Consider the following 27,200-nt stretch of genomic DNA (forward strand, 5'->3'; position numbering starts at 1 on the left):
AGTTGTATCCATTTGCCTGCAAGATTCATAAAGTTCTTGTTTTTACTAGCTGAATAGTATTCAATTTTGTATATGAACCACATACTCTGTATCCAAATTTTGGTTGGCGGCCTTATTGATTTTTTTTCAGTTTCCAGCTGTTATAAGTAAAACAGATATGAACTTAGTGGAACACATGCTCCAGTGGGTAGATGTCCTAAGAACATATCCTAAGTGTAACACATCCTCCTACTAAATCTTAAATTCATGGAAAGAATAGGCAATGTGTTTCCTAGTCCTAAGAAGGAACTTTAAATAAAACCTGCTGCAAATATGGACCAAGTGAGGCAGAGTCCATCACCTTAGAAGCCAAACTTAAGAAGATCTTTCATATGGTGTGGCTTCTGAAAACTGATAGATGATAAATTCGAGTTCCTGGATTCTTCCTGTATGGTTTCAATTTGGCCCGATTCCAGCCATCTTTTGGCAGAGTCAGAGCCATGGGAAAACTCCATGAGAGTTCACTGCAGTGAAATTATGAGGATGATTCTTGAGTTGCATTTTGCGACCACAGCTTGTTGAGATAACTAAGGCATTGGTAAATCAGCCATGGAGAGATGTATACAAGGAGAGGATGTACCCAAACTGTTACAGGAGGTGACCTTCAAGATTTTGCCTTGTGTATCAGAAGAGACTATAGATGTTTGAACAGTGTAGGAGTTCCTGCAGACTGTTAGGATCCCTGAAGAAAGACTGAATGCATTTCGTCACAGGATGAATATTTGCCCACAGTGTCAAGGGTCAGGATGCAGTTGATTGAAACAAAAAGCTTCTAGATAGGATGATGTCTTTGGCTGCTTGTCTGTCCTGTCTGGCTTTCTTTGTGAAGCTTGTGGAAGATCTTCTGGTAGGAGCCATTCCAGATACCTTCCAGGATAGTGTTTATAGAATGAAAATTTTATTTTTTCTCTCTTTTTTTGCTTTTCCAATAATTTATATATTCATTGTCACCCTTATCACTATCCCCATTATATGTCCCTTGCTATGGCATAGTCCCTCCCCCAGTCTCCTCTGTTTTCCTTTGAGAGGTTGTGGGGCCCCCAGGTATGCCGAAAATTGGTGCATCAATTCTCTTGTGAGTTAAGTGCATCCTCTCTCACTGAGGCCAGACATGGCAGCCCAGTTAAAGAAAGAGATTGGAAAGATATCCACCCCCCACAGCTATAGGGAAAGCCCTTGCTACAGTTGTTGTTAGACGACCTTCTGAGTCTCTGTGCTGCACATGTGCTATATATGTGCCAGGGGACTTAGTCCATCCTGTGTATTCTATTTGGTTTGTGGCTTAATCTCTGAGTGTCCCCAAGGGTGCTTGTTACTTGAGTCTCTTGGTCTTCCTGTGGAGTTCCTATCCTCCTCAGGGGTTTCAATCTTCATGTTAACTGTTCCCCAAGATTCCCCAAGGTCCATGCAAGGTTTGACTCTGGATCTGTGCAGCCTTTTCAGTCAGCTGGTGGGTGGATCCTCTCAATAGACAATTAATCAAGGCTTCTGTGTGGGAGCATAACAGAGTGTCATTAATAATGTCATGGATTGGTGCCTGTCCATAGGATGGCACTCTCAAGTGGGGAAATTTTTCATTGGCCATGCCCTCAGTCTCTGCTCCAGATTTTACCGAGCATTTCTTTTAGAGGGAAACATTGTGTCCTTGGTGTGTTCTGTGTTGTGATTGAAACTGACCCTTCAGCTTTCTTTTCATGCTCCCAAACCTTCACTATATTCTCTTTTGTTAAATTATATAAAATACAATAGATATATTTGCTATTCAGTAATAATCTATTTATTAGTCCGGTTGTTTTATATTTTTACATTTATGTTATTTTTTGCTTTTATTTTCCAAAACATATTTCTCTGTGAACCTCGTCTGTCCTTAACGTAGGAAGAGAAACCGCAAAAGACACATGTCTTGTGCTTGTAATATAAGCATATTTTTGTGCAGTTTTTCCCTCCACATCTTTAGTGTTGAAATTTGCCCAAATATATAGATTATATTCTATTTCTCATAATAGCATATATTCGTGACATCAATATTATCTGAGGATTCAGGTTCATTAGGTTTCACATGAATGCTGTTCTTTCTCAGTCTTGTGTTTGTTCTCAAATGTTTGAATAAATGGAAATATTTTGCCTGTGTGCATGAATAGGAATACCATCTTTGTCTCATCTTTAATGTTGTCAGAGGATAGCCTCATAACTCCTGATCTTGAAGTAATGAGTAGCTGTTGGTCCCCCATGTGTTTACCAGGAATTTTCCACCATTATGTGGAAGATCAGCAGGTGCTTTCCAATGATGAGCTCTCTCTCCTACCCTAAGTTGCTTATTTATGATCAACATTTATATTACTATTATTTTCATCTGTCCATTTGTAACAACTTAATCATGTATACTCTTTTAGTAAAATTGTATTAATGTTATAGTTTAAACTGTTACACTTCCTGTTTCTGCCCGATGAATTCAGATGTGCAGTGAATGTATAATTCTTTGTAGGAACTTTAGTAAAGAACTGTGATTGCTATATCATTTTTATTTCCTTGCTGATTTTTGTATGGATTGACGGTTTTAAAATATAACGTTTAGTCTCCTAGAACACATTACAAAGGTCATGCCAGTGTCTAGGTAAATGACATACACCTGCCTGTGACTCTGTGATTAAAGACATGAGCAAATACACCCAGCTTGCCCATCATGTTTGTAGTTAGTAAATGTTCATACAATTTTTCAGGTGTGTGCTCAGTACTATGGATCTGTTTTCCCTGCATGTCCATCTCAGTTGACATTTCTCTAGCAAGGCTGTATCCTATTCAAAGTGTTCAAAAGTGACAGAGGTGTAACTTATAATTAAAGATCTTTCTAAAATGACAGTGATTATAAATTCTGACTCAGAAAATAAGCAGAGCAAGCACGAGAATTATGTGAATATATATTTGAGAAAGTATAGATTTATTTTCTGGTGATGTTAGTATCATGCTTTGTGTTGTACATGTATGGGATATTTAGGATGCCGTGACTTTTGATGATGTGCATGTGAAATTCACTGAGGAGGAGTGGAATTTGCTGAATCCTTCCCAGAAGAGTCTCTACAAAAATGTGATATTGGAAACCTCCCTGAACCTCAAAGCTATAGGTAAGACTGTTATTTTTTTTTTCTGAAGGAACCAAATGTTTCTTGGTTATTGACGATCTTCTATTATTTTAATTGTATAAAAATTGAGCTGAATAATTCATTTTCACAGAATTTTCACTGTAACTATCACGGTGCAGTTAAAATTCACAGTACCTTTAATTTTGCCTATTTTCAAATACTATATCATTCATTTTCTATTACTGTGTTTTAGGCTATAATTGCAAAGAGCATCATCTTGAAGAACATTTTCAAAATAATAGAAGTCGTGAAAGGTAATTTTCATGTGCAAGCTCTTACAAATTTGTCTCTGAGGAAATTTTAATATCTTATGGAATCTCTAGCAAAAAGCAAAAGTGTAAAATAACAGTCCTTTAAGTGTAGATATGATTATAATATTCTTACAAAACCATGTACCTCAATATCCAATATCAGATTTGTGTATCCATTTGATAAGTAGCTCCATTAGACTTGTGCTGTGGATCTGCCAATCTGTATAGTCTCATAGTATTTAGAAATTGCACATTGAATAGTGATAAATTTATATCCAAAACATTCTAATAAGCAAATAGTCTATAGAAAATTTGGTGATACTCATATTCTTGTAGAAATATGGTTCAGTTTGGTGCGAGGGAATTTTATGAGAATCAAGAATATTGTTGTGGAGAAACATTAGTCCATATTGCACATGTTATGAGAAACAAAAATTCAAACAGTGTGAATGCAATGAGTAAACCTTTCATTTATCATTCTTTTTATTAGGTATATCATGTGTCACAATAGATAATAATCATGTGAGCATAGGGATATGGAAAGAAGAAACATAAAATTTTTGTTCTAAAACAAGAAGATATGTAGTATTCTACCTTTGAACGAAATTAGGAATATGAAATACATTTGCAATTAGTTCGTTTTTTAGCTTTACAGGGACTATCCCAAAACTCACTGTGTAAAAAATCTTTATGGGTACTAGGAATTTGGAAATTCTTCTGTGTGTCCTGATTCCCAGTCACATGTGTTGTAATTCACACTAGAGGAAAAATATGAATACAATCAGTGTTATACTGATCAGAGATTTTCTAACTTTATTCAGAGAGCTAAAATACATCATATTAAAAGAGGGTATTATAAATATGAGCCATGTAATAACCATCACAGGTGTCTTGAACAACTCATAATGAGAGAGAACAATATGAACATATAAAGTGCTAAGATCTTAAGATATGATGCTTCTTTACCATTAGACAAATTGTAAGCCTAATTCATATTGATTACTTGATTGATCAGAGTAATGAATGTGATAATGTTTTCACATGTGCTAATTATCATTGCAGGCATGTAAGAAGATATACTGGAGTGAAACTCTATGAGTGTAATATATGTGGTAAAGCCTTTAGAAGATGCAGTAATCTCCAATATCATAAAACAACACATACTGGAGAGAAACCGCATGAATGTAATCAATGTGGTAAAGCCATTGCAAGATCCAGTTATCTCCAAAGACATAAAATTACACATACAGGAGAGAAACCTTATGAATGTGATCAATGTGGTAAAGCCTTTGCACAGCGTAATAAATTTCAATATCATAAAAGAACACATACTGGAGAGAATCCTTATGTATGCAATCAATGTGGGAAAGCCTTTGCATGTCGCAGTACATTCCAATATCATAAAGTAACACATACTGGAGAGAAACCTTATGAGTGCAATCAATGTGGTAAAGCCTTTGCATATCACCGTGCTCTTCAAATACATAAAAGAACACATACTGGAGAGAAACCTTATGAATGTAATCAATGTAGTAAAGCCTTTGCACAGCACAGTTATCTCCAAATTCATAAAAGAACACATACTGGAGAGAAACTTTATGAATGTAATCAATGTGGTAAAGCCTTTGCATGTCACAGTAATCTGCAAACACATAAAAGAACACATACTGGAGAGAAACCTTATGAATGTAATCAATGTGGTAAAGCCTTTACATGTCACAGTAATCTGCAAACACATAAAAGAACACATACTGGAGAGAAGCCTTATGAATGTAATCAATGTGGTAAAGCCTTTGCACGGCGCAGTACTCTCCAATATCATAAAAGAACACATACTGGAGAGAAACCTTATGAATGTAATCAATGTGGTAAAGCCTTTGAACGGCGCAGTACTCTCCAATATCATAAAAGAACACATACTGGAGAGAAACCTTATGAATGTAATCAATGTGGTAAAGCCTTTACACATCACGATAATCTCCAATATCATAAAAGAACACATACTGGAGAGAAACCTTATGAATGTAAACAATGTGGTGCAAGACCCAGTCATCTCCAGTATCATAAAAGAACACACACCGGACAGAAAACTTATTAATGTAATCAATGTGGTAAAGTGTTTTCACCTGGGATAAGTCTCCAAATTCTGTGTGCTGGAGAGAATCATAATGAATATGATCATGAATTAAGTGGGAATTAGGAGGGTATCAGAGTAGGATATGATAGACATGGGTGCTTGGGATTATTTCCACTCTGTAAATTTTTTTTTTTTTATGCTTTTGCAAAGAAGGTTGCTATCCCCGTCTGAAGAGTTTCCTTGAGGTTAAGGTAAAGATATTTACATTAATTGTATTGACAAAGTAAGTCACGAAAATCACCGCATAGAATTTGGCATGAAAATTTTTAAGAAACATAGAAACTAAGAAAGGAAAAATAAAAAAAGAGAGGTTCACGATACAAGGCTTTATCAGGAATTTGAATGAAGTTTAATCTTGTGATCAAGGATATTCAATGGCTTTAAAGGAATGGTTACATTAGGAAAAGATTGCATTCAGCTAAACATATGGATTTGCAGTTGTATGAAAGAGAACTGTATCATGTTAGGAATTTTTATTGCCTGGTTACTGTTTTGTTGTAGACATATGAAGATACAATTATGTGTCAAATTGCCAAGAGATAGATTTGGATTCTGGGTTCTGAATTTAAAATATAAGCAGAATTGCTTAATTCATGTCATGGTGTTACATGCTTTTTAACCCACCATTCACGAGACAGAGTCATGCAGATCTTTGAGATCAAGGTAGATCTCTTATATCTCTGAGCCTCCAGATTAGGATCATAGTTGAGCCTTCAGATTCTAAATTGTAGTTCATTCCAGATATAGTCAAGTTGACAACCAGGAATAGCCACTATACTACCCAACTTGCTTCTTGTTCCTGATGATTTGTTCAGGAACACAAACACTGAATTAGACAGGGTGAAGACATGTCAAGCCAGGGAATCTTACTCCCCTTGGCACCTTCTCTTTGTCCCCCCAATCCTACTAGAATTCCACAAGGACAATGTAGCAGGTCTTATCTTAGCATGGGCATGGCTCAGTGACCAGGCTGGAAGAGTCCTGAGCTTAACTGACCTTGATCCAACCAATCAGTCCTGGTCACTAGGTTGGCTATCCTTCTGACCTGAAGATTCTCTAGCAGTACCTAAGCTAAACACATTCTCCAAACCCAGCTCAAAAACAACATTAGTACTGGTCAAAGATTCACAAAGAAAAATAGTGCATGTTTGTTTATTATCTAGTCCAGCTCCATGGGACTCAAAATGAAAAAAAGACTTTTCCACCTTTAAAGTTATACAGACCAATATATGACAATGTCTAAAAATAATGAAGGTCAGCATGGGGAGTGATGAACTCTGAGAATCATGATTAACTTTCACCATTCACCCTTGGCAAATTTTTTTTGTCATTTTTTTCCGTTTCCATTGAAAACGGAAGTTCTGAAAGAATGCCTTGGATTTTCTATTGTTGATGAAGAATTGAAGAACACTTCTGCTAGGGCTGCTCTTCATGGAAGACATTATGGAAGGTGTCATTCTCTCAGTGAATCCAAGATGTATTACCTGAGTCCTCCAACCTCTGTTGAATGTTCCAGGTGATGTGAATTAAAGAAAATGTTGAAAATTCAAAGAAAAACATGCTGATCAGTATTTCTCTACAGTGCGTATTTCTTTTCTATATACATATTCTGAAAAAATGAAGTCAGAGATCAGAGTGTTAGCAATGATGCTCAAGTGTCTTCTTCACAATGATAGCTTTGTGACTACTCTCTAGGCTGAAACAGATTATGTATTACTAGTGAAAATATCTCTTAAAATTTCAGGGTATACTGAAAAAGAAAAACGTAACCAATAGTCCAACCAAGTACAAAAATAGTGTCTTGGAATCACACCAGATGTAGACCATACTTGAGTACTAGTACCCATATTCTCAGCAGCCTGGACAGAACTCAGTTGGCACTGAAGGGAAAGTCTGGGCGGCAGAGTGAGATATTCTAACTTCCCAGGCATTGTCTTGTCAGGTAAAATCCCATGAGAAAGATCATAGCTGACTCTCCCAGTTCCTGAGCACTGCTTTACACAGGTGCTTCCTTTCATTCTCCAAGAGTGCAATAAGGACTGTCAATCAGACCCATCCGTCACTCAGTCTTCTAACATGCCCTCTCTTCTTCCTTTTTTTTCTTCCTTCCTTCCTTCCTTCCTTCCTTCCTTCCTTCCTTCCTTCCTTCCTTCCTTCCTTCCTTCCTTCCTTCCTTCCTTCCTTCTTTCTTTCTTTCTCTCTCTCTCTCTCTCTCTCTCTCTCTCTCTCTCTCTCTCTCTCTCTCTCTCTCTCTCTCTCTCTCTCTCTTTCCTTCCTTTCTTCTTCCTTCCTTCCTTCCTTCCTTCCTTCCTTCCTTCCTTCTTTCTTTCTTTCTTTCTTTCTTTCTTTCTTTCTTTCTTTCTTTCTTTCTTTCTTTCTTTCTTTCTTTCTTTCTTTCTTTTCACTTTGTTTTTGTTTGTTTTTGGTTGTTTGTTTTGCTTGGTTGGTTTTTCAAGGCAGGGTTTTTCTGTGTAGCCCTGGCTGTCCTGGAACTCACCCTGTAAACCAGGCTGGTCTCAAACTTAGAAACCCACCTGCCTCTGCCTCCCAAGTACTATTATTAAAGGTGTGCACCATTCCTGCCAGCCTCTGATGTTGATTATTAACAGCATAGTTGATTTTGTTTCCAGGTGCTTTGGATTTCAGATGAAGCCAGGCTTTTGCAGAGAGGCTCTAGAGGGATACATTGCATATTTGGGTGCAGAGGGAAGGAGGGAGCCCTGCATGAAACCCCTGGAGCCCATGTGCCGGTGTCTAGGAAATGTCCAACCTCTGCATGATCATTGGTTGTTGACTGAGACCCATGGACCAAGGTTTGTTGATTCTGTAGGTATTTTTTTTTGGTATCCTTGACACATTTTACATCACTTCATTCTCTCCCTGACTCTTCCAAAACACTCTATAAGCCACGCCTGAGGTTTGTTTTTGAGTCTCTGCATCTGTTTACACCAGCGACTGGATCTCTCTAAGGAGACAGTTGTGTGAGTCTCCTTTGTGCAAGTACAACAGAGTGTCATTAATAGTGACAATCTTTTGCTCGCTGCCATGGGATGGGTTTTCATTTGAGCAACGCAATGGTTGTCCATTCAGGGAACCACTGATCCATCTTTATCCGTGTGAATCTTGTCATCAGGGAAAATATCAGCCCAAGGGTCTGCGGGTTGTGTGATGTCTTCCTTTCCCCACTGGAATTCTCACCTGGCTGTAAGTTGTTGCCACCTCAGTCTCCATGTCCACTCTGCTGTGAATATTAGTTAAGGTCACCCAATGAACTCCTGTGAGCATCAGCATCTCAGGTCTCCCATTCATCCCAGAGACAAATATTTATTTTGGTAAACCAAAAACAGTATGACTCATAGGAGTCCCGTATTATATGTAGAAAATTGAAATTAAAAAGTGTTTACTTACTTTTAAATGTCACACTCACCGTTTAAATTGAGATCAACTCATCACGGAAGAATGCATGCATTCTGAGTTCAGGAGATTGGATAACAGCATACTGAGTCCTCCGTATATTTAATACAAAAGGAAGAAAAGTATGTTCATCATCCCTTGGAACTGAGATAAATGAAATTATTGTATTATTATTAATTAATTGATTTATTACATCGCAATTGCTTGTCCCTCCTTACAGTGTTCTTCACCTCATTCCTGGGTATTCCCTGACCTTAGTGTATCAAGTCTCTGCAGGATTAGGCACAGCCAGACCCATTGAGACCACACAAGGCAGTCTAATACTACATAAATTCCAGGGGGCCTTGGACAAGGCTCATTATTATTATTACTATTATTATTATTATTATTATTATTATATTGGTAGCTCAATCTCTGCGAGCGCCGAGGTGTAAATTTTAGTTGACACTGTAAGTCATCAGGGCCTCAATCTTTCCCCAAACTCCCCTATGTGATCCCCAATATCCACCTGAAGTATAGCTGTGGGAATCTGAAATGTTCTTAGTCAGCTGCTCATTACAGCCTCTGAAAAGACAGCTGTGCTAGACTCCTCTCTGCCACCACAGCACTGAATCACTAACAGTGCCAGGGATTGTCGCCTGCCTATGACATCAGTCTCAAGTTGGGCGTGTCACTGGTCAGCCATACCTGCAGTCTATGCTCCATTTTTTACCTGCATTTCTTTTGAACAGGACATATTTTGACCTCTCCACAACAGGGCAGATGTTTTCTAGGTGAGTTTGTGTCCCCATCCCTGCACTGGGAGTCCTGTCTGGTTGTGTCTTTAGATTTCTTATTCCAACTGTTGTGTGTTTCTGCTGAGGTCATCTACAGTGAGTCCTGGTGGCTTCCATCATCCAGATCTCTGGAACTTCCTAAAGATTCCCACACACATTCGTCTGACATCTGCATATCTTCATTCATTATTCTGGCTCTCTGTGACTCTCTCTCTCTCCCCATACCTGATTCTACCTGCTGTTGTTTTCCCCTTCCTGTCTCCCATCCAGGTCTCTCTCTCTCTCTCTTTTAGCCTCCCACAGCTATTTGTTCCTTCTAAGTGGGATTAAAATATCATCCCTTAGGCATTCATTCTTGTTTAACTTTGGGTCAGTGGGTTCTATCATGAGTAATTTGTTCTTGGAGTATAATATTCACTTATCACTATGTACATCCCTTGCATGTTGTTGTTGTCCTAGGATATCTCACCCAGGGTAATATTTTCTGGTTCCATTCATTTGCCTTCAAAATTATTGTCTTTGTTTTTAATAGCTAAAAAGCATTTCGTTATTTATGTGTACCATATTTTACATGTACACATACGCATACATGTCCATGTACATATACTTACACTTATGCATACACACATACATATACACGAGCCCTCTGTTGTATGTTGGATTATTAAAATGTTTCAGCTGCCATTTCCTGCAGCTGACACTTTTTTTTTGCCTTACGGAAGCTTTGGAATTTCATGAGATCACATTTATTTATATTTGCTATTAGAGGCTAGAATATGTGTGTTCTGTTCAGGAAAATTGTCTCCTCTTCAAGATTACTCCTATTTTTCTTCTATTACTTCTGGATTTATAATGAGGTCCGTGATCCTGTTGTACTTGAAATTTGTGCAGGATGATAAATATCAAGCTATATTCCTTCTTCTACACGCAGGGAGCCAGTAAAGTCAGCTCCATCCATTCTCGGTGCTGTCCTCATTCTATAGGATGGTTTTCGGTTCTTGGTAAAAAATCAAGTGGCCATATGTATGTGGGTTTATTTCTGGGTATTGGTTCTATTCCATTGATTGGTCTGTGTTTTTCTGTACCAAAACCATGCATTTTATATCAAGATTGCTCTGTAATAGAGCTTGAAGATAGGGATGGTGATTCCTCCACATTATTTTTTACTATCCAGGATTGTTTTGTTATCCTGAGGATTTTTTTTCCATATGATTTTATGAGTTGCTATTTCAAGGTTTTAAAATCTGTAATGGAATTTTGATTTGAATCATATTTAATCTGTATATTTCTTTTAGTAAGATAGCTATTTTTTTTTTTAAAAATATTTCAATCCTACTGTCCGGGACCATGGGTGACCTTTCCATCTTCTGAGGACTTCTTCAATGTCTTTCTTCAGGAACTTCAAGTTCTTATCACACCAACATCTCACTTGCTTGGTTAGAGTTACATGAAAATGTTTTCTATCATTTACAGCTCTTGTGAAGGAAGTCCTTCCCCTAATTTTTCGCTCAGGAGGATTATCATAATTTTAAAATTAAGGCTACTGATTTGAATTAACTTTATATCCACCCACTTAGTTGAAGCTGTTGATAAGCTGTAGTAGTTCTCTGGTAGAATTTTGTGGGTCGCTTATACGTACTATCATGTCTTCTGCATGCAGTAATACCTATCTTCTTCCTCTCAAATTTGATCCACTTAATCTTCATTTTTTTTTTTGCCTTTTTGCTCTAGCTAGAACTACAACTTCTATATTGAATACATGGGGAAAGAGTGTTCAGCCTTGTCTTGTCCCTGATTTTAGTAGGATTGCTTAATGGTTTTTTGAATCTATTTGAAATCAGCTGTTGGTTTGTAGTGTATTACTGTTATTATGATATGTTATGTAATTTGAATCCTGCCCCCCGCTCTTTTCAGTGACGCCCACAATGACACCCAGTATTGCTGAGCCCGCCCTCCTCCCCTGTCGGTGATGCCCACAATCATGAGGGTTCTGTCATTTTCTGGAACTCCATGCTCTGTGCACACCCTTAAATGGTTGTTTGTGGTGAAGGCGATGTGTGGACAGAGGGGATGGGTCCCCGCGCATCCAGTGCATGCACTGAATATATGCGGTTTTACCTAAAGTGTCACCACACTAGGCGCCTTCCAGATATACAGTGATATCTGCGGAGACTTGCCACGCCTCCCATCAGATTTTAGTTTGTATATAATATTATATACACAATATTTATATATAATATTACTTATAATATATATATAATGTTTGTATATTATAAATTTACATAAATTCCATTTTGTATGTTAATAAAATAAAATATTTAAATAGCACAATTTAAATAGGGGCAAGAGACTGTCCCTATTTATGGTATATATATATATATATATATGTGTGTGTGTGTGTGTGTTTGTGTCTGTGTGTGTGTATAATAAATCTTTAAAATAAAAAAAGAATATATCAAAGTTGTGGTGCAGAGGTTTTGCAGAAGCCATGCCTTATACTAAATAAAGCTCTTTAGAATAATGTATATATTTATATATTTATTCAAATATACATTTGATGTGTTTATGTATTTCTGTATTATATTTTTGTATATTTTAAATAATGATATATATATACAAACACAATTATGGAATATAAATTTGTATATGAATATAGAATGTATTTTTATAAAAAATATAAATATAAAAATATATAAGCATTTTAAAATAAATCGTTAAAATAAAAAAATTGTATAAAAGTTGAGGTCTTGCAGAAGCCATGCATTGTGCTAAATAAAGCTCTTAAGAATAGCATATATATTTACATATTTATTCATATATTCATGTATGTATTTATCTATTATGTATATTATTTATTATTTATTTTAAATATAATTGTGAAATATATATATATATATATATATATTATATATATATAAATATATATATATATATAGTGGCCTCTGGATGAATTTATATTTATATAAATATATATATTTATACAAATATAGTTGTATAGATATAAATATATTTTATATAAACAAAAATATATAAATATATACGTCTTTTGAAATAAATATTTAAAGTGAAAAAAGTACATATATAAGTTATGATGGAGGTTTTGCAGAAGCCATGTCTTAGACTATGTAACGCTCCTAAGAATAGCATCTTGTGAACTACCTACAGAGGGAAAATGGAAAGAAATTGGAGACTTCTATGAAACCAGCAGAAACTATGATACAACAGGACAAACTTCAGGGAGTCTCAACAATGCTGCACTAGGAGAATACACCATGTGTCAAGAACATTACAACCCAAGCCTACAGTGGCCTTAGGACTGACAACCGCAGCCCCATATGGTGGACAGAGTTGGGATCTGAGGATATAAAATGTCCTGAAGGCCCTGGCCCCAGACCATTACCAGCTCTCCTAGCATATTCCTGGCTTTAGACAAGGAGCTCTATTTTATTCTCAGTACATTGTGGCCTCAAGAAAAGATCCCAAGGCCCAGGCCCAGGCTGTTATTGTCTCTGCCAGTGTGTGCCTGGGTTTGAGAAGAGTGATGTCAGTCTACACACATGAGGACCTTATGGAGAGACATGCTGGATGAGGCTAGCCCTCCATACAATAGTCTCTCTCTCTCTCTCTCTCTCTCTCTCTCTCTCTCTTTCTGTCTCTCCCTCTCTCTCTGTCTCTCTGTCTCTCTCTCTCCAAAGCCCTCTCAATTGTGATATTTTTACTTATATTACAAATATTGCCCAGGGTGTCATTCTCAGGAATAAGATTGTCAAAGGAGGTCTGTGAATGTAAGTTTTCATGAGAATAATTTTTTTTTCTCACTTTCTAACCTCTTATAGCCACTGTACCTAGAAAAACAAACTGGGAGTAATGTTGAACTAATATAAACTGGGAGAAACCATTTTCTCCCTGACTCTTTATGGTCTCATTTTACCCCACATTACACCCCCATGTACAGTAAGAGGAAAAAATATAAAAATTCACACTAGAATCACTTTGGAACAGCCAGCTCTTGTTATTGGGCATGGACACACTACTAATGTACTAGAATCCTCAACTTTCGGGAATTATGATAAGCAGGAATGTTCACTAGCTTCACAGTGGCACCATTTCCTGTTACCCTCTCCTGGGAAGCCAGGCTCACAATAGCCTGCTCCATGAATTTTCACATCACCTTTCCATGACCCACTGTGCCTTTCCCAGGACCACATCTTCCTCGCTGGTTTACAATGAGATGGAAATCCAGCTTCCTTTGGCCTCTCTCTCATTTCTCTAAGCTCCCCATTCTCACTCTCAAGTACACACCTCCTCCATCTTGCAGGCATAAATATGGGTGAACTCTCTAGGGACTAATTGAAAGCCCTGAGAGCAGTGGGTGTTGTGACATCACTGGTGACATCACAGGGGATGCCCAGAACTCTCCAGGATTCACTAGACTGTTCAGAGAAGGGGTTGTTTATGTCATGGGGAACAGGATTTTTCTTCCTGTTAATGCTCTTCCTCTACTGAACAGAAGCTGAGGCACCCATCCCGGGAGACTCTCCTGGGACACAAATGTTGATCACCTCCCTTTGAAAAGCCAGAGGTCTCAGCCACTGAGATTTGTCAGTGTCAGAACAATGGGAAAGTGCTGTGCTTTATTTCCAAATGTGTTAGCTGTGGAGACCTGGGTCAGGATGGAGAGAAGAGCCAGCCCATCACGTTGGCAGCAGAAGACTTGAGATGTCCACTTTCTTCCTAGGCTTTGGCCGCACGAACTTGTTAGAAGGCAGTTCCAGGGTCACCTTCAGCATGTGGAGATTCAGGACGGGAGGGACGTTCTCAGGATGGTCTTGCTTGGAGATGATGGCTGCGGACAGGGGTCAGGAAAACAAGATGACTCAGATCTGACACTGTGACTGAGAGATGAAAACAAAGGGTAGAGTGCATTCTCTGTATTCCATCCCCTATACGTCAGGCTGTGAGAGACTCATCTCACCAGACACTCCCCAACAATTGTGTGTCCAAATTTGTCAGCAAATGTCCAAATCCTCCTTTTCCGAAACAGCTCTCATCTGTCTCTCAGTCACTTCCAACCTATTCTATAACTGAATTAACCACAGTGTACCATACCCCACTGCCTCCAAGTGTTGTCTAAATGTCTCAAATCTAACAACACCCAGCCACTCTATGCTGATCACAACTCCTATTATCCAGGAGATGAGTGTTTTCTGGAGAGAGATAATGACCTCCAAGCCTGAGCATGGACAGTGATCTGTAGCCTGGTCTCTGGAGTCCTTCCTTGCATGGGAAGGATATAGCTGCTAAGTTCTACGAGGATATATAGTGATACATTTCATATTTTCATGGAAAAGACAATTTTTGCCCCGATTGTTAAGAATCCTAATTACAATCTCAAAATCAATCCAGAATTAGCTCACCTGTGATCTAAATCTGGAGGCTCAGAGATAGAAGTTTCTGACCTGGATCTTGGCAAGGAGATTTTGAAGCATAGTTTCTGTGAATTCCAGAAGATTAAGACAAGGAGATCTCCAAGTTCAAGATCATCTGGGATTAAAGCCACAGTAGCACATGGTTTTAATCTGGGCCGCACCCTCTGCTGGAGACTGACAGCCTTAAATCTGGGCCAAGTCCCCTGCAGGAGACTGACAGACTTTAATGTGGGCCACGCCCCCTATTGGAGACTGACAGCCTTAAATCTGGGCCACACCCTCCCCTGGAGACCTACATAAGGACATTGGAAGGATGCAGACACTCTTTTCTGCCTGCTTGCCTCATGGGACTGAGCGACTGCTCGATCCTTGGACGTCCATCTAGAGCTACTGCTGACCATGGTTGCGGAGTTGGACAGCAGAAGTGAGTCCTGGAGAAACTCCCTAAATATATAGAGACCACCCATATGTTCTGTGACTCAGAAGAACCCAGACTAATGAAAGCATTGTGATGAGACAGTGGGGCAATGTTTTTGGACAGTGGGGCACTGTGATGTGTCAGTGGGGTATTGTGATGGAAGAGTAGGGCATTGTGATGGGACAATGGGGCATTGTGATGTGACAAGGTGTCATTGTGATAGGACAGTGGGTCATTGTGATGAGACAGTGGAGCATTGTGATGTGACAATGTTTCATTGTGATGGGACAATGGGGCATTGTGAAGGGACAATGGGGCACTGTGATGGGATAATGGGGCATTGTGATGGGACAGTGGGTCACTGTGATGGATCAATGGGGCACTGTGATGGGACAATGGGGCATTGTGATGGGACAATGGGGAACTGTTATGGGACAGTGGGTCTTTGTGATGGAACAGTGGGGCATTGTGATGGGACAGTGGCGAATTGTGATGGGACAGTGGGGCACTATGATCAGAGAGTGGGACATTTGATGGGACAGTGGGGCATTGTGATGGGACAGTGGGGCATTGTGATGGGACAGTGGGGCATTGTGATGGGACAGTGGGACATTGTGCTAGGACAAAATACCAGTATGCCAACACAGAACACAACAAATGCATTCACAAAGGTGTGATGTTTCCAAGCTATGAAGACCACTTCAGTATGGCTCTTGCCTTAATAGCCTTCTGTTTCTCTGCATTCACAGCTGTGGTACTCTGTGTCTTTGTCAAGCACCATGACACTCCTATTGTGAAGGCCAATAACAGAATCCTCAGCTACCTATTACTCATGTCACTTATGTTCTTTTTTCTGTGCTCCTTTTTCTTCATTGGCCATCCTAACAAAGCAACTTGTATTTTATGGCAAATCACATTTGGAATTGTATTCACAGTGGCTGTTTCCACAATTCTGGCCAAAACAATCACTGTAGTCCTGGCTTTCAAAGTCACAGACCCAGGAAGTAGGTGAAGAAACTTCCTGGTATCAGGTGCACCCAACTACATTATCCCCATATGTTCCATGCTCCAATGTATTCTGTGTGCAATATGGCTAGCAGTTTCTCCTCCCTTTGTTGATATTGATGAACATTCTGAGTATGGCCCCATCATCATTGTGTGCAACAAGGGCTCAGTTACTGCATTCTACTGTGTCCTGGTATACTTAGCCTGCCTGGCCCTTGGAAGCTTCACTGTTGCTTTCTTTGCAAGGAATCTGCCTGACACATTCAACGAAGCCAAGTACTTGACCTTCAGCCTGCTAGTGTTCTGCAGTGTCTGGGTCACTTTCCTCCCTGTCTACCATAGCACCAAGGGCAAGGTCACGGTTGCTGCTGTGGAGATCTTCTCCATCTTGGCATACAGTGCAGGGATGCTTGGATGCAACTTTGTGCCCAAGATCTACATGATTTTAATAAGACCAGACAGAAATTCTATCCAAAAGATCAGGGAGAGATCATATTTTTGAATAAATAATTCAGGAATTCTGCCAAACATTGGCATATATCAATTATGATATTACAGTTCATGTATCTAGCTTTGAAATCACTCTCACTGGCTCCTCTAGTGATGGCTAGAAGTATCATATCTGCCTGTCTTGAGAACTTTCTCCAAAAAATCTTTACTCATTCAGTTGCTTTGTTTATTCTGGAAGAAATAAACTTCTCAAATCCTTATTACATTTTTATTGATCATTTTGCTTTTGTGGATATTTTTCCCCTGGTAACTTCCAAGAAAATTTGATAAGACAGTTTTACCTATGACCTTGTTGAGAAAGTGATTTCCAGAACAGACATAGCTACAAATAGAAATCACATCCCAAATCAAACAAACAAATTAACTAAATAATCTACAAAGAAGAAATCAGATCACAATTACTTATTCCCAGTAGGAGCACATATATGACAGTGCACTGCCTGTTTGTCACCTATTCTTCAATATATTGGACAGTATTATGAGGCAGACAATTTCTTTTTCTCAAGTACAAAATATTATATCCAACAATGTGCAGAAGCTGTGGACCCCAGTGGTTGATTTATGGAATAGCTGGAATAGGCTGACGGATAGGGTGACCCATAGGAAGACCAACAATTTCAACTACCCCAGACAACCAAGATCTCTCACACACTATGCCACTAACCAGGCAGCATAAACCAGCTGACATGAGGCCCTCACATATATGGTATAGGATGGCTTGGTTTGACCTCAGTGGGAGAAGACACATTGACCCCCTGACAATTGGTCGGACCCAGGAATTGTGAAGGTCTGAGAGTTGTGAGGTGTGGATATCCTCTTGGAAATGGGGGAGGATGTATGGGAAGAGGAAGAGTCAGGGGGAAAATGAGGAAGGCAATAACTACATAATATTAAATAATAAAGATTAAATAATTAAAGAACAGAATAACATAAACATGTAGATATGTGAACCTGCTATTAGAATGAATGAATGGAAGGGATTGGTAAAACTACTGACACAGGCATGTAGTTAATTTTTCTCAGAGTCTGTCCTTGACGTGGAGTTCTGAATGAGGACCTTGACTCAAAAATTCTGGAAGATATAATGGGATCCAGATGCTTTGATTATGCTGCTTCCTAGAAAATGACATTTCCCAAAAGACAATTGGGTGCATGTAGATGTACTAAATCCTTCACATCTGTCAATCCTCCTCACAAAATGGGATGCAGAATGGATTTAAAATCCATCAACATTAACAAAACCCCTCCTCATGGTCAGAGTGTGCTTCCAGTCCTGGGCCAGACCTTTCACATATCTTAGGTCAGGTTTGCACTCCCATAGCATTTGTGCCTGTCCTCCAAGAACCTCATCCATCTGTACTCCACCCAGCACTGGAGGAGGACACACCATTGCAACTGAGTCTGTTCAGCTGCTTTCTCCTCCCCTTTGTGGGCAGTGATCCTGCATTCATCATGACCTGACTTCATAGCTTGCTTGAGAATTCCCTCCAGCACTTCCCCTTCTTCTTCCTGAAATCAAGGTCACAACCTGTTACTTGACTTGCAGTGGTGATATAAAGCTGCCCCATCAGTGAAAGGATGCCCAGGCTGTTAACATTAAAAAGGGATTTTAGGAAACAAATGTTTTGCTTTGTAGCCTCTTAAAATTCCCTTCCACCAGATGATAGGTATGAAACAACCCCGGGAGAAAACCAGGAAACAGATGACAAACACTGGAGCACTATAGTTTGTCATCACATCTTTTTTTTAATATTTTTATTTTCTATATTCTTTGTTTACATTCCAAATGATTTCCCCTTTCCCAGATCTCCCCTACCCATATGTCCCATAAACCTTCTTCTCCCCATCCATTCTCCAATGGCAATGTGGGGGGAAAACCTACAGTTGTGTTAGCACAGGTTCTTTATATCAACAGATCTTATAAAGTGAATTTTTCTGTGTGTGTAGAAAGAAGATTTATTATAATGTCTCAGAGACAGTTTCCTCTTCTTCAAATAATGACTGTCTGACAAGAGAATCTTCAAAATCTACGACTTATCTTCTGGTGAAAGGGAGTTGCAATTTCCCTGAGCCCAGAGTGAAGTGATAAAACAAAACTCCTGTTTCCTAAAGTCACTCTTTAAAGTTAATTGCCTGTGCACCCTTCCCCTTGTGGGTCAGATTGATACCTCCACTGCACCTGAGGAATGGGCTAGGCAAGCTATTCACCTTGATTACAGGAAGAGGAAGGCAAGTGCTGTGAGGAAAACTCAGGCAAGGTGTGAATTTAGGCCCTGCTAAGTGCACGGTCATAGCTAATGAGAGGAGGAGCAGGCAGCTAAGTAGCTTGCACTGAAAATGTTGGTTCTCCCCAAGGCCTGGGTGGTATGAAAGTCCTCTTGCAAGGTAGGCACAAATGCTAAGGGAATGCAAACCATTCCTAAGGTCTAGAAAAAAGTTTGCCCCTGGACTAGAAGCACACTTTAACTTTGAGGAGTGGTTAGGCTTACTGACCAATCCAGACATCCAGACAGACCTGCCATTCAAAGAAAGAGGCGGGATCTTCCTGATACCTTTCTGCAAATTCACTGTGTCTGTGCAGGCCATGATAGTTCACTGTTTCCTGCTCTGAAATCTGCTGTTCCGTGCTGTGCTGTGAGGGGACCTCAGGGAAGCTCTGAAATTGAGACATGGTAAGCACAGAATATCTGCCCACAATGGAGAGGAACGGGTGGCTGAGCAGTGGGTGCTGGGGTGGAGGGTCCTATCAGGGGTTGGATGGGAAACACCAGTTATATGTGACTGTGTGTGAGGTTTCTAGTGGTGCTTCTTACTTGTTAAATAAGGCAGTGTCCTCTGAATATATTCACTATCAAGGCTGAGTCTTCCTAAATCACTTGGACCATTGGTTTGCTTTTAGAAATTACGGCTGCTTTTTTTTATTTTTAATCTGCATCACATTTTCAAAACATTTTGTGTTTTATTTATTTATTTATTTATTTATTTATTTATTTATTTGCTATATTTATTTACATTTCAAATGATTTCCCCTTTTCTGGACCCCCCACTCCCCGAAAGTCCCATCAGTCCCCTTCCCTCCCCCTGTTTTCCCACCCAACCCTTCCCACTTCCCTGTTCTGATTTTGCTCTATACTGCTTCACTGAGTCTTTCCAGAACAAGGGGCCACTCTTCCATTCTTTTTGTACCTCATTTGATGTGTGGATTATGTTTTGGGTATTCCAGTTTTCTAGGTTAATATCCACTTATTGGTGAGTGCATACCATGATTCATCTTTTGAGTCTGGGTTACCTCACTTAGTATGATATTCTCCAGCTCCATCCATTTGCCTAAGAATTTCATGAATTCATTGTTTCTAATGGCTGAATAGTACTCCATTGTGTATATATACCACATTTTTTGCATCCACTCTTCTGTTGAGGGATACCTGGGTTCTTTCCAGCATCTGGCAATTATAAATAGGGATGCTATGAGCATAGTGGAACATGTATCCTTATTACATGCTGGGGAATCTTTTGGGTATATGCCCGGGAGTGGTATAGCAGGATCTTCTGGAAGTGAGGTGCCCAGTTTTCGGAGGAACCGCCAGACTGCTTTCCAGAGTGGTTGTACCAATTTGCAACCCCACCAGCAGTGGAGTAGTGTTCCTCTTTCTCCTCATCCTCGCCAACACCTGCTGTCTCCTGAGTTTTTAATCTTAGCCATTCTGACTGGTGTAAGGTGAAATCTCAGGGTTGTTTTGATTTGCATTTCCCTAATAACTAATGAAGTTGAGCATTTTTTTAAGGTGTTACACTGCACATTGATAGGGCTGATATGAATGTAATAGGTCTATTTTTACATGTGACTGGTTTTCTTTGTTTTTGCACTATTCCTACTTCTTTACATGTATAGTGTTTGAATATTGTGTGGCAAGGGGACTTTTTTTTTTGTTCCAATCTATATTGTGTTTTGGATGCTTCTTGTACGTTACTAGGAATCAAAGTTTTAGTTTAGAAATTATTCATTCAGGATATCATTAAAACTACTTTCTTTTCTTTTTTGCTGATATTCGTCTTCTATTACAGTCAGTTGTAGTACTTGCTTTTGATATGTTGCAGTGTTCCTGGTTATTTAGTGCCAGGAAACTTTTAGACTCCAAATATTTTTTGACCAATAAGTCCATTTATTCTATGTATCTTCCTTTCCTGTTTGGTATGTGAACCTTGCCTCTGTGGTGGTCAATGTGCAGGCAATTTCAATGGCCTGCTCTCAGGGACTTAGCACCTGCTTAAGTCATTACCTGCCTCCATCAGCTGCTGCTGTTGCCAGGTGTGCTTTATATAAATGGAACACTAGCTTCTGCTACTCTCTTTATTTGTTCCCTGTTTCTGTTCTCTACACAAGCCCCCTCTATAGTCTTTCTCTACTCTCATCCCACACTCTGCTTCCTACAAGTGTGCCAGTCTGCAGGTCCTCTTGTGTGCCTCTATCCCTTCCCTAGATTCTCACTCCTTCATTTCCACAAAACAACCTCTTATGTATCAGAAATCTTGCATGTTTTAATTTTTGAGGGCCTGCTATGATGGGATACCTTAGATTGCTTGGTGACATATTTCCCTGGCTTATCTTCATTATATTCCTATTATGATGTCTAGGCATCTGGGTTTGTGATGATAATAGGTCTAGATACTTGTCTCTAGATTTGTCTTGTTCGGGTGGTAATTTTATTCCTGAGATATTGTTTGCTGTCTGTATTTTCAGAGAAGTTGGCTGAGTGTCGCCCCTTTTCCTGACCTGATTTGTGGGTATGTTCAAGAGGGAATGCTTGCTAATGTTGAAAGCTAGGAGAAGTGGCAGGCAGGAAGATATGATCTTAGCAATTCACCAGGAGACATAGTAAGGAGAAAGGTTAAGCTGCCCCTTGTGTTTGTACAGTGTTAGGGAGAGCTGTGCTGTATAAATAGCATGTGGGATAGCAAATACTGTGGTAAATCTTATGGAAAGTCTGCTTTATCTCCTGGTAGGCATGTCATGTGGTTAAAAAAGCAGGGTACATTCCTGTCTACTTCAAAAAATGGGTATTCTGTACCATTGTATGTTGGAAAGATATGATTTTTTTCTGAGTTTAAAAGATTTGACTTTCAAGATATTGCCTTGAGTGTCAGAAGACACTTTAGACATTTGAATTGTGTAGGAGGTTCTGAAGACTATTAGGATCACTGTAGACTGGATGCATTTTCATCACAATATAAACATGAACCTATAGCATCCAGGATCAGAATGGAGTTGATTGGATCCCCTGGGTATCTCCACACCATGGGGCTTCAAGTTTCTGCTGGGTTTAGTGCATCCTCTCCCACTGAGGCCAGACATTGGAGTCCATTTAAATGAACAGATACCAAAGATATGCATCAGCTTTAGAGACAGCCCCTGTTCTAGTTGTTAGAGGGTCCTCATGAAGACTAACCTGAACTTCTGCTACTTATGTGCCAAGGGCCTTAGTCTAGCTGGTATCTACTATTTGGTTGATGGATCTGTCTGTCAATGTTCCGAAGGTTAAAGATTCCTTGAATCTTTTAGACTACATGTGGAGTTCCTACCATCTTCAGGGCACTCAATATTTACCCAAACTCTTTCTTAAGCCTCTACAAGGTCCATCCTATGTTTCACTGTGGTTCTCTGTATCTATTTCAGTCAGATTCTGGGTGAAGCCTCTCATTGGACAGTTATGAAATCTCCTGTCTGGGAGCATAACATCGTATCCATAATAATGTTAAGGATTGAATATTGCCTACAAGGTGTGTCTCTAGTTGGGCGAGTTTTCATTGGCCATTCCCACATTCTGTGCTCCAGGTGTGCCCCTGCATTTCTTTTAGATGGGACTAATTTTGTTCTGTGTGTCTACTGTGCTGTAGTTTTAACTAAATCCTTCAGGTTTCTTCTCATTCTCCCACACAGTCAATATTTGGACTCTGTCCCTAAATCACATAAGATGCTTTAGCCACATCTGCATTTAATGCTATGCTATTTTGCAAGCCTGGCGGTTTACTATTTTTTTTTTTTAATTTTATTCCTTTGTTTATGTTTTTCAAGACAAAATTTCTCTGTGAATTCCTTCCTGTCTGATAGCCGATATGGGAACCATATAAGCCAGCTGACATGGTTGTGCACAATAAGGATATGCTTTTATGCAACTTTTAATCCTCATGTTTCACTTTGAAATTTGGCCAAATAGATAGGTTATATTCTATTTCTCAAGTTGATTTATGTTCATTACATCAATACTACCTGAGCCTTCAGAGTCCTTGGATTCCAGGTGTATGATGTATTTCCTCACACTTGTGATTCTTTTGAAATGTTTGAATAAATAGTATTTTCCTATGTGTATGAATATGAATATCATGTCTCTTCTTTACTGTTGTCATAAGATGACCTCAGAACTCTTGATCTTGAAGTAATGAGGAGTTGTTGGTCTCCATCTGTATGTGAGAAATTGACAACCACAATGTGGAAGAACAGCTAGGGCTTTCCATTGCTGAGCTATCTCTCCTATCCTATATTGCTTATTTATGATCAACATTTAAATTACTATATTTTCATCTGTTTGTTTGTAACTGGTTAAGCATGCATTCCCTTTTAGTAAAATGTAATTAATTTTATAGTTTAAACTGTTGCACTTCATGCTTCTACAAGATGGATACGGATCTCAAGTGAATGTATAATTCATTATGGGAAGTTTTAGTATAGAACTCTGAGTTCTCTATCATTTTTATTTCCTTGGTGGATTTTTGTAGGGATTGAGGGTCTTAATATATAACTTTTGATCTCCTAGAACATGATACATATGACATGGTGCCATCCACCTCACTGACATACAACTGTTTGTATGTCTGTGATTGAAGTCATGGGCAAATACATCCAGCTTGCCCATCACTCTTGTAGTTAGTAAATGCTCATACAATTTTTCAGATGTGTGCTCAATGTTGTGGATCTGTTTCTCCTGCATCTCCTTCTTAATTGGCATTTCTCTGGCAAGGCTGTATCCTATACAAAGTGTTCAAAAGCAACACAGGTAAATCTTATAATTAATGCTCCTTCTAAAATGACACAGTGATTGTAAATTCTGAGTCAGAATATAAGTGGAGCAAGTGCCAATATTATATGAATATGTTTTTGAAAAAGCGTGTATTCCTTTATATTGATGTTAGTATCATGCTTTGTGTTGTACACATGTATGGGATATTTAGGATGCAGTGACTTTTGATGATGTGCATGTGAAATTCACTGAGGAAGAATGGAATTTGCTGGACCCTTCCCAGAAGAATCTCTACAAAGATGTGATGTTAGAAACCTACCTGAACCTCAAAGCTATAGGTAAGACTCAGTTTTTCTAAAGGAAACAAATGTTTATTGTTTATTGATGGTTTTCTATTATTTTAATTGGGACTAATGAAATCTGAGCTGAATAATTCAATTTTACTAAATTTTTACTCTAACTTTCATGGAGCATTGAAAATTCATAGTACCTTAAATTTTTCCTAATTTCTAATAGTATATCATTCATTTCTCGTCCTGTGTTTTAGGCTATAATTGGGAAGACAATCATCTTGAAGAACATTTTCCAAGTAGTAGAACACAAGAAAGGTAATTTTTATGTGGAAGCTGATACAAATTTGCCTCTGTGGAATTTTTCATATCTGTTGGAATCTCCAACGAAAAGCAAGAGTGTGAAATAACAGTCTTTTAAGCGTAGTTATGATTATAATATTCTTACAAAACCATGTAACTCAAGATCTGATATCTCATTTGTGTATCTATTCAATAAGTAGCTACGTTAGGGCCGTGCTGTGGACCTGACAATCTGTATAGTCTCATAGTACTTAGATATTGCACATTGAATAATGATAAATTGATATCCTAAACTTTCTAGTAAGCAAATAGTCCATAGTAAAATTGGTGATACTCATATTCTTGTAGTAATATGGTTAAGCTTTGTGAGAGGGCATTTTAGGAGAATCAAGAATGTTGTTGTTGAAAAACATTAATCTATAATGCATGTGGTATGAGGAACAAAAATGCAGTCTAAATGCAATGTGGAAATGTTTCATTTGTTTTTCTATTTTTTTTTAAAATTAGGTATATCATGTGTCCAATGGATAAAAACCCTGTGAGCACAGGGTTATTGAAAGAAGCAACATAAAATTTTTGTTCTTAAACAATGAGAAGATAGGTAGTATTTTGTCTTTGATAAACATTAGGAATATGATAGACACTTGCGATTAATTGGTTTTGTAGTTTTATGGGGAACATCCCCAAACTCAAAGGGTAGAAAAGCATTATGGGTACGGGGAATTTGGGAATAATTCTGTGTGTCCTGGTTCACAGTAAATGTGATGTAATTCACGCTACAGTTAAAATTATGAATGCAGTCCATGTTATAAAGATCCGAGTTGTTCAAAATTTCTGCAGAAAGCTGCAGTACATCATATAAAAATCACTTTATAAATATGAGCCATGTAATAACCATCACAGGTGTCTTGAAAACTCTTGATGAGGGTGAACACCATGAACATGCAAACTGATAAAACCTTAAGATCTGATGCTTCTTTAACATTAGTCCAAATTGTAAACATATTTCATATTGATTACATGGTTGATCAGCGTAATGAGTGTGGTAAAGATTATACATTTGCTAATTACCGTTGCAGGCATGTAAGAAGTCAGAGTGGAGAGAAAACCTATGAGTGTAATCAATGTGGTAAAGCCTTTGCAAGACCCAGTAAACTCCAATATCCTAAAAGGATACATACTGGAGAGAAACCTTACGAATTTAATCAATGTAGTAAAGCCTTTGTAACACCCAGTCATCTCCAATATCATAAAAGTACACATACTGGAGAGAAACCATATGAATGTAATCAATGCGGAAAAGCCTTTGCAGGTCACAGTGTTCTCAAAAGACATAAACTGATACATACTGGAAAGAAACCTTATGAATGTAATCAATGTGGTAAAGCCTTTACAAGACCCAGTCATCTCCAATATCATAAAAGAACACATACTGGAGAGAAACCTTATGAATGTAATCAATGTGGTAAAGCCTTTACAAGACCCAGTCATCTCCAATATCATAAAAGAACACATACTGGAGAGAAACCTTATAAATGTAATCAATGTGGTAAAGCCTTTGCAAGACCCAGTCATCTCCAGTATCATAAAAGAACACATACCGGAGAGAAACCTTATGAATGTAATCAATGTGGTAAAGCCTTTTCACAACACAGTAATCTTCAAAGACATAAACTGACACATAATGGAGAGAAACTTTATGAATGTAATCAATGTGGTAAAGCCTTTGCAAGACCCAGTCATCTCCAGTATCATAAAAGAACACATACTGGAGAGAAACCCTATGAGTGTAATCAATGTGGTAAAGCCTTTGCACATCACAGTACTTTCCAGTATCATAAAAGAACACATACTGGAGAGAAACCATATGCATGTAATCAATGTGGAAAAGCTTTTTCAGGTAACAGTGTTCTCAAAAGACATAAACTGACACATACTGGAGAGAAACCTTATGAATGTAACCAATGTGGTAAAGGCTTTGCACAGCGCAGTCATCTCCAATATCATAAAAGAACACATACTGGAGAGAAACCTTACGAATGTAATCAATGTGGTAAAGGCTTTTCAAGAGCCAGCCATCTCCAAATTCATAAAAGAACACATTCTGGTAGGAAACCTTATGAATGTAACCAATGTGGTAAAGCCTTTTCGCGTCACAGTAATCGCCAAATACATAAGAGAACACATACTCAAGAGAAACCTTACTAATATAATCAATGTGGAATAACCCATTCATCTCCACTATGATCAAAGAACACATACCAGACAGAAACCTTATTGATGTAATCAATGTGGTAATGTATATTCATAATAGAGAAATCTGCAAATTCTCTGTGCTGGAAATAAATCTACTGAATATAATCATGAATTAAGTGTGAGTTAGGGGGCTATCATATTAGGAATGCAATAGACATTGGTGCTTGGGATTATTTCCACTCTGGAGATGGTTCTTTTGGATGACTTGGCAAAGAA

At 38.6% G+C, this 27,200-nt stretch overlaps 1 pseudogene; it reads left to right on the forward strand.

The window, feature by feature from the left end:
- The window catches only part of LOC127673237 (zinc finger protein 14-like), a 109,138-nt pseudogene extending 82,202 nt beyond the window's left edge, over window positions 1-26,936 (forward strand).
- Window positions 26,937-27,200: the final 264 nt, after the last annotated feature.

This window comes from Apodemus sylvaticus, chromosome 22, assembly GCF_947179515.1.
Source record: "Apodemus sylvaticus chromosome 22, mApoSyl1.1, whole genome shotgun sequence".
NCBI lineage: Eukaryota > Metazoa > Chordata > Mammalia > Rodentia > Muridae > Apodemus > Apodemus sylvaticus.